Source organism: Centrocercus urophasianus, unplaced genomic scaffold (assembly GCF_019232065.1).
Source record: "Centrocercus urophasianus isolate 14NV4802_14NV808 unplaced genomic scaffold, USGS_Curo_1.0 seq_39, whole genome shotgun sequence".
NCBI lineage: Eukaryota > Metazoa > Chordata > Aves > Galliformes > Phasianidae > Centrocercus > Centrocercus urophasianus.
In genome coordinates this window covers 4,401,142-4,409,207 of record NW_024884966.1, presented here as the reverse complement: position 1 = coordinate 4,409,207, position 8,066 = coordinate 4,401,142, and positions in this window count along the sequence as shown.

Genomic DNA, 8,066 nt, shown 5'->3' with positions numbered 1-8,066 from the left:
TTATTCAGCCAAAAAAAAAAAAAAAAAAGAATCCCAGCTGCTGACTCCGTGCGCCGAAAACAAGGGGCTGCTGCACCCCCCGGCCCCGCTCCTGCTGAGATGCTCCGGGTGTTGTCCGCAGCAATGCCGCCTTTTAAAACAAGGAGCGACCCCGCCGGGAGAGAGCCCGCAGCCCTGCCCAGCATCCCCCACACCTCCTCCCAACACCCCCCCCCCCCCCACCAATGCCCTGCGCCCTCTGCCCGGGGATGGATGGATGGATGGATGGATGGATGGATGGATGGATGGGGAGGGGGGGACGTGGGGAAGCCCTCTGCTCGCTGTGCCCCCCTTGGCCTCCACCCGGCCCCGCTGCGGAGAGAGGATGCTGCTGCAGAGCTGGGTGCAGCCCTAAAAAAAAAAATAATGATAATAGGAAAATAGGTCCTTTTTTTTTAAAAAAAAAAAGACTCCCCCTCTACCTTCCACCCCCCGCTCCCCCCAACACCCCCCCTCCCGATGGTTTCATGGCTACGCTACTGTAATTATGAATTCTTCTTCTTGCGACTCGTGCGTGTGCGAGGGGCTGGGGGTGGAAGCGGCTGTGTTGTGCGGCTGACATCACTGCAGTGGCGTGGGGCTGAGCTCCCAAGGCTGCAGCGGGCTGCAGTGCCTCCCCAGCTGCTGCCTCCTTGTTAATTCTTTCTTATTTTGGCTTTTTTTTTTTTTTAATTATTATTCCTGTTTTTTTTTCTTTTTTTTTCTTTTTTTTTTTTTTCAGCTGCTTTGCTGATGGCGGTTGGGGAAATTAATAATAACAATAATAATAATAATGATGATGATGATGATGATGAAGCCCATCCTGTCTCTCTGTGTTCAAGGTGAATTTCAAGGAGAAGAATGTGTGGGTTTTGTTTATGGGGAGGTCCAGTGCTTAGAAATGCATGGTGTGGGTGTCCATAGCCCTATAGAGAGGGAGTGGGTATCTCTCCACTCATAGAGAGGGGTGAAACGCGTGGTTTGGGCATCTATGTACTTCTGTGGAGGGATGGAACATATGGTTTGTGTATCTGTGCATTGATATAGAGGGATGGGAGGCAGATTGGGTATCCATACATTTGTGTAGAAGGATAGAACACATGGTTTAGGTCTATATATTGATACAGAGGAACGAAACGCGTGAAATGGGCATCTCTACATTTATAGAAAGGGACAAAGCACATGGATTGGGTCTTTATGCATATATATAGAGATGGAACGCATGCTTTGTGCATCTATATATTCATGCAGAGGGATGAAAATCAAGGGTTGGGTCTCCGTGTTTATGCAGAGGGATGAGATGCACGATGTGGCTATCTGTGCACTCATACAGAGGGATGAAGCACAACTGTGTATCCACCTGTTCTATGCACTCACTGCCCCCCAGCATCGCCTGCTCTCACCCATCACACCCCACCCCCACCTCAGGGCACCTCACAGCATAACCCAGGCTCAGCCCCTGAGGCAGAGACAGGAAATCCTTTCTCCCTGCCCGGTGCTTTCCTACCAAGGGCATGTGCCCTCTGTGGGATAGCAGCGCAGACTGAGATCATTTGGGCGACGCACAGCGCTGCGCCGCGCGCAGATTCCTCCCGACTGCATCAAGAGAAACGCTTTGCTGATTTTCTTTCTATTTTTTTTTTTTTTTTTATCCCTAAGGCCTAGGAGCTGCTGGGAAAAAATCCGCATGGCAGCGTCCCCCCCTCTCCTCCCCCTTCCCGTGATGTGCTGGGAATGTCGGTGCCGCGAGCCGCGGCCCTTTCTCCTTAGCGCCGCATCGCTCTGTGTCCATTACCTTAATGGCATTTCATCCCAGTGCACAGAACTGGAGGAGTTTTCAAGGAAATACTCAAAATCTGATGGCGAGGTTCCTTCCAGCACAAGCCATTCTATGATTCTATGATTCTATGAACATCGCAGGGGAGCGTTAGCAGCCCCCGAACCCGTCAGCCTGCCCTTTGCAATGAGAAATATGACACAATATTACTCAAGGCTAAAAAAAACCACAAACAACCCGCCAACATAATCCATATTCACCCGTATTTCCCATATATATACCTGCTTCAAGCCCTTTGCAATTCAAATAGGAACAGGGATGTTCAAGGTCTGGCTGACAGCAGCCGGCAGCAGAGCATCCCTTCGGAGCCGTGGGGCCGAGGCTGTGCTGGGTCGGGGCTGCACTCTGCCTGATGGATCTCCTTGGTTTTCTGTTGTCTTAGAGGTTTATGGAAAGCAAATAAATTTGTGTAGCACTTGGAGGGGAAAAGTTGTGATATTGTTGCCTACCGAAATCACTTTCTGCTTTTTTTTTTTGGTTTAATGTATCCTTCCTTAACATCTTCCCTGCCACGATCCCATTTCAGGACTCTGCAGGAGCGCAGACCCTGAGGGAGGTAAATTCAGTCCCTCCTTTCCACCAATGGGGAAACTGAGGATCATGGGTTCAGGGACATTTTGTATGCAGAGCCAAAGTATGGAGACAGAGTCTCTTCTGAACACCTCAGGGTGTTTTTCCCCCCAGCCAGGGGGTGAAATCCCATGCATTTGGGTTTGTGATTTTTCAGCTGGCATTTCAGCGATGGGGAGTGCTTGAATGCCCCCCAAGCTCTTTCTGGGTCTTTTCTGTCTCGCTCTCTCGCATTCTCCCCATCAAGTTTGCCAACATGGTTATAAGCCCACCCCGACCTGCTTGAAAATCCATTACGCTCCCTTAAAAAACACAAATCCTCAGGCTTACCCAGCCACCCATCCCCTCCCTTTGCGCTATTAGCACATTAAGAAATTAAACGATAAAACTCCTAAAGATCCGATTGACCAGGAGCACGGAGCTCCATATGGCACGGCATATGTGTGCGGCCCCACTCGGCAGCCTGGGATGGGGAAGGGATGCGAGGAGAATTCGGCTCAGCTTGGAGATGCCTTTTCTTTTTCTCCATTTTCTCCTTCCTCTACTTCACCTCCATGGTGGGAGGAACCCAACGCCCCATCCCTAGAATCCCTGTTGCAACAGATGGGGCAAATGTCTTTTTCTACCCCAAGTTCTCCATGCTATGGGAGCTCTCCATGCAATGACCCCATGGTTCCCAAAGCTTTGGGGAAGGAAGATGCTCCTTTTTGAGGTGTTGTGTCCATCCCTGTGCGCAGCACTGCAGTACAAATGAACAGTACCCACCCCCAAAACTTCAGCTTTAACTTGCTTATCAGGGACGTACCACAGAGGAAAGGATTAACCCCCCATCATTCCCATCCAAGAGCACCAAATCCCATTACCTCCCCATCCCGAGGAGGGGAAACCCCGCATTTACAGCTCCCCAAAGTAAGGACTGGAAACATTTAGGGACAGATTCCAAACAAAAATCTCAGCACCTCACTGGGAGAACATCTAGATAATTTCCATGGGAAATATTGGCTTAACTGCTGGGGGTTGCAGAAGGTCAAATTCATCTTGCCGTTGCCGCAGCCACCGATGGCTGTCTGCCTGCAGGACTGCTTGTGGGGAACCCAAACTCCATTTGGGCTTTGCTGGGAGCAGCTCCCTCGTCCCAGTTTCCCCAGTGTAATTTGCTCTAAAGCCAGAGAGTAGCTCCTGAGGTCACAGGCAGGAACAGGGCAAAATGATGGGGGAAAAAGAAGCTGCTGGGGATAACAGCAGAGAAATAATGCTGTTATCTATGGTAACAGGCTGGAGGTCGATTTCTGCAGCATATAAATAGATCTTGTCTTGCGCAGAAGCAGCTTTTCCCCCTTTCCTGGTTCAGCTTAATGTGGAAATTCTCCCTCCGTGGGGCGGTTTGGGCAGTGTTCATGGGGATTGCCATAGGAAATGGGCCCAAACCTTGTCCCCTTGGAGCAATCGGATGAAAACCCGCTTGTGGCCCTCTCCATCTTAATGAACTCCCCCAGAGCATCCCTCTGCAAGCCCGCAGCCATCACTGCTTTGTGTCGTTGTGGATGGGAGCTGGCGGACCGTAGACCACTTCCACGCTATGAGTAATATTTCATCTGCTGGATAGAGGCTGAGAGGCAAATAAAAAAGCAACGCCAAACCCAAAAACCCCCAAACCAAAAAGCCCTCAAAGCCCTCCCACCCCACATCTCTCATACTCAGTGATGTATTTCTGGATTCTCCTCGAGGGGAAAAATAATCACCCTAAGGTCTCCGTGCTGAGAATTTAACGTACCGCATTGTATTTAAGCAAGTGACTTTGGAGTAAAAGAAGGGAATAGAAGGACAGATATCCTTTGGAGCGCTGCTGAGCATTTTGAGTACAACATATATTTTAGGGAGTACGATTTTTGGCACGGTTGTGAGATTTTGGTGCTCTCCCAGATACACCTGCAGGGATCTGTGAGCCCACTGTGCACTCTGTCTTCCCCACATCCACATTTTGGCCATTTGCAAAGCAGATTACGTCCAGAACTCGCCTCGCCTTGCTAGAATTTGCTCTTTCTTTCTGAGCTGCTCTCAGTATAGCAGCTCTTGGCCTTGAAACCCCTCTGCTTCCTGGTGACATCCCCATGTTTTTTATTCCGTTATTGTTCTGCAGGGCAGGAGGGAAGCCTTGGTGCAGGTAGAAGCATTTCCCTATTTTCTTTTGTCCCTGCACACAGCTGACCCATGGAGCAGATGGCCCAGGTAGTGGATGAAGCAGCAACGGTGCCAAGCATACCTCTGCTCTCCCCTACATCCATCCCACGGCTTTGTAGGGTTTTTCTTCCTTCAGCTGTCAAAACAAAAAGGAAAAAAAAAAAAAAAAAAAAAAGATGAAGAAAAGGAAATGGAAAATAAAACCAAACCTAGACCTGCAATACCTTCCCGGTTGGTATTTACACAAGTCAATATTTTTTATGTATATACAGCCATTATGAAATGATTTTTAATGAATTCTCCGCCAGTGAAAGCAGCTCTGTAAATCAGCAGGGCTGCAGGCAATTTTTACCATATGTCGGCTTGCATTTGTGTCACAGAATTTGTTTTCGCGAGGATGGAATCGCTGCTTTCCTTCCCTTGCTTCTGTGCTGGGAGCAGGAGCTGCATTGCTGGACGCGTGCGAGCAGGAATATGTTCTGCTGCGATGGGGCTGCTATTAATGCCCTGGGGATCGTGCCCTGCTCTGTGGGGTGGTAGGAGAAGAGCAGAACCATTTTGCAATCCCTACTTTTTCCTCCTTCATGACCTTGCTGCGGGAGAATTGTGCCAGCAAAGCAGCGACCTGCGTGGCATGAAATCTGCAGCGTAGCTCCACGCATCCCTCCCTGCCCCCGCTGCAACGCAGTGCCTGAATCCCTAATGGCAATGGGGGTGAATTGCTCCATGTATGCAGGGGGGGTGCAGGCTGAGCACCCGCTCTGTGATAACGCTGAGCTTTATTACCGCTGTGTTTAGCAGTATAAGAGCAAAGCTTGCCCTGTGCATTATTCTGCATGATAGAAGCAGGGCCTGAAATGAGAACGTGCCACTGTAGAAGCTGCAGAATGATGGCTTGAAGTTCCGAGTGATGCAGGTTAGGAGCAAATTGATGCCCTAAATTCTGCTACAACACTGAGATGACGAGTGACCGAGGGGAAAACCATGCTGAAAAAAGCCCTGAAATACATCGCTATGGAGATCTCTTATCCCTGAACTCTGAAGGATTTTATTCCCAAGCTGAGGAAATGTTTCAGTGATCTTTGGAAAATATTGCTGCATTTGAAAGAAAATAGAGCTCAGAAGAAATAGGAAAGCCGCGCTGTGGTGATGTACGGGACACCTTGTGCAGGTCATGTGGAGGAGAAGGCCTTCGGTGGTGGCAGCCCCAGACAAAGAGAGGTCACCAGTTGTGGCCATTGATGCATGGGATGCTCAGTACCCATGGGAATCCCTTCAGCAACGGGAAGGGGAGGGGAGCATTAGGAATACCAGGGATAATTTGCCAAAGAGAGGGTAACAATAGAACCAAAAACAGAAATACAATCCCAATTCCTTCTCTTCTGCCCCCACCCCGTCCCCTCCTCTTCCTGCAGGCAGAGGTGACTGCAGGAGAACGTAACGCCGAGAGGAAAACCGCTGTCGCCGTTTGTCACCAAATGCCCCACGCGCCGCGACGGAGCAAACAGCGCGAGACTGACGGGGCTGATGAAAAACACCTCTTAAGATCATTTTTGCTGCGAAACTCTGTTGTGTGCTATGCAAATATGATTGCCAAAGTGGGGCATTATCAACACTTTAACGCTAGTTAACTTCCCGAGATGATGCTCGGAGCAATCAACATAGACTTAGCGTGCAGTCACCGAAAGCACAAAAGCATTTCGACGCGTGGCTGGGGCCGGTGTGAGGAGGTGGGGTGATGAATTGCAACGTCCCTGCGACCCAGATTAAAGATGTGTCGCTTCAGATCACTTGTGGCAGCGTCGAAGGGGAGCTGGTTTTAAACCAGAATAGCAATAATAGCAATGATGGAACAATCTGGCCTGAATCTTCTCACCCTGCTAGCGGTTATTGACTATTAATTGGGTAATATTTGCTCCCTGGCCCTTTAATACGTGGCCCTTAGGTACATCAGCCTCCATACAGTTTGCTTTTTCCTCCAGAAGTCCAGTTCCTAAGCTGTCCCTGTTCAGTGCAGGGGAGCTGGAATCATTTGAGTTGGAAGGGAGCCTTAGAGGCCATCTGTCCCACTCCATGCAGTGAACAGGAACACCCAAAGCTCCATCAGTGCTCAGAGCCCATCCAGCCTGACCTTGGCTGTCTGCAGGGTTGGGGAACCACCGCCTCTCTGTCAACCTGTGCCAGCACCTCATCATCCTGACTGCAAAATATTTCTTCCTTGCATCCAATCTGAATCTCCCCTCCTTTAGTCTGAAGCCATTTATAGTTGCCCTATCAGACAGACAAAGCTGGAATTGATGTCTTGGGGCTATCCATGGGCACGTTAACAAAGCTGGGACGTGGTCTTGGAGATGTGGTTTAATGGGCATGGTGGAGATGGGTTAACTGTTGGATTACATGATCATAGAGGTCTTTCCCAACCTTAGTAATTCTATGATTCTGGGAAGTGCCTGGAAGGATGCCTGCTCAGGGTTGGCAATACATTCCCTGGCCTAGGTCTTCCCAGATCTTCTTCAAAAATGTCAGTTAAGACTCACACACTGAGTAAAGGACAGAGAATTAACCCTATTTTGCATATGCAAAATTGAGATGTAGGGAGGAGAGGGATCTTAATGAGAGAGTCCTGCCATAACTGAGCCACATGTTCAAGGTATGGGCCTCCTCTTTGACCATCTCCATCTGTTCTCCTTAAGCAATTTGCAGTGAACCTATCTAGTTCATTAGCAAAACACATAGCAGATATTCATTGCAAATGTTCATAGCAAATATTATAGACTGGAAGAACAAATGGCACCTTTTCCAGAATTGAGATGTGCTAACCTCTGCGATTGATGTAGAAATGGAGAGATGAGCAGACCACCGGTCTGCCATGGGAAGTCTGACAAAGGAAACATATATTATTTTTATTATATATTACAATTATATATCCAAGGGAAAGTCTTCCTTCTTGTCTCAAGGCCTGGTAGGTTTTTCCCTATTGAATCTAGGGCACTTTTTGGGTGCAGAAACCTGGAAGGACCCTACTGGATGTGGAGTATGAGCCATATCCACTGCCGTGAGAAGAGCAATCCCTATCTAGGCCATACAGTCCGACTCTGTTCAAAAAAAAAATAATGCTTCAGCCCTTTGATAGGTGGGAAAAATAAGCTTAAACACTTGCCAAGTCTCCCTGCTCACAGCTGAGTGGGATTTGTCTCTCCAGACTTGAGCCACTGATTGTCCAGTGCTGAGATCTGCCCCAGGAGGGCTTTGAAGATGGCAGCTCTCTGGGGTCACCAAAGAAAGGCTCTGACTGCACACATATGCCATGGTCACAGCCACCCCACCCCAAAGACATGGCCTCATGGATGAGGAAAAAGGCTCTGGAACAGGCTTACTTATTAATAAATACATGATTAATCACCAAGGCCCTCCACTTCTGCTCTGGGCCCAGCTAGGGTGAATGAGAGATGGGAAACAG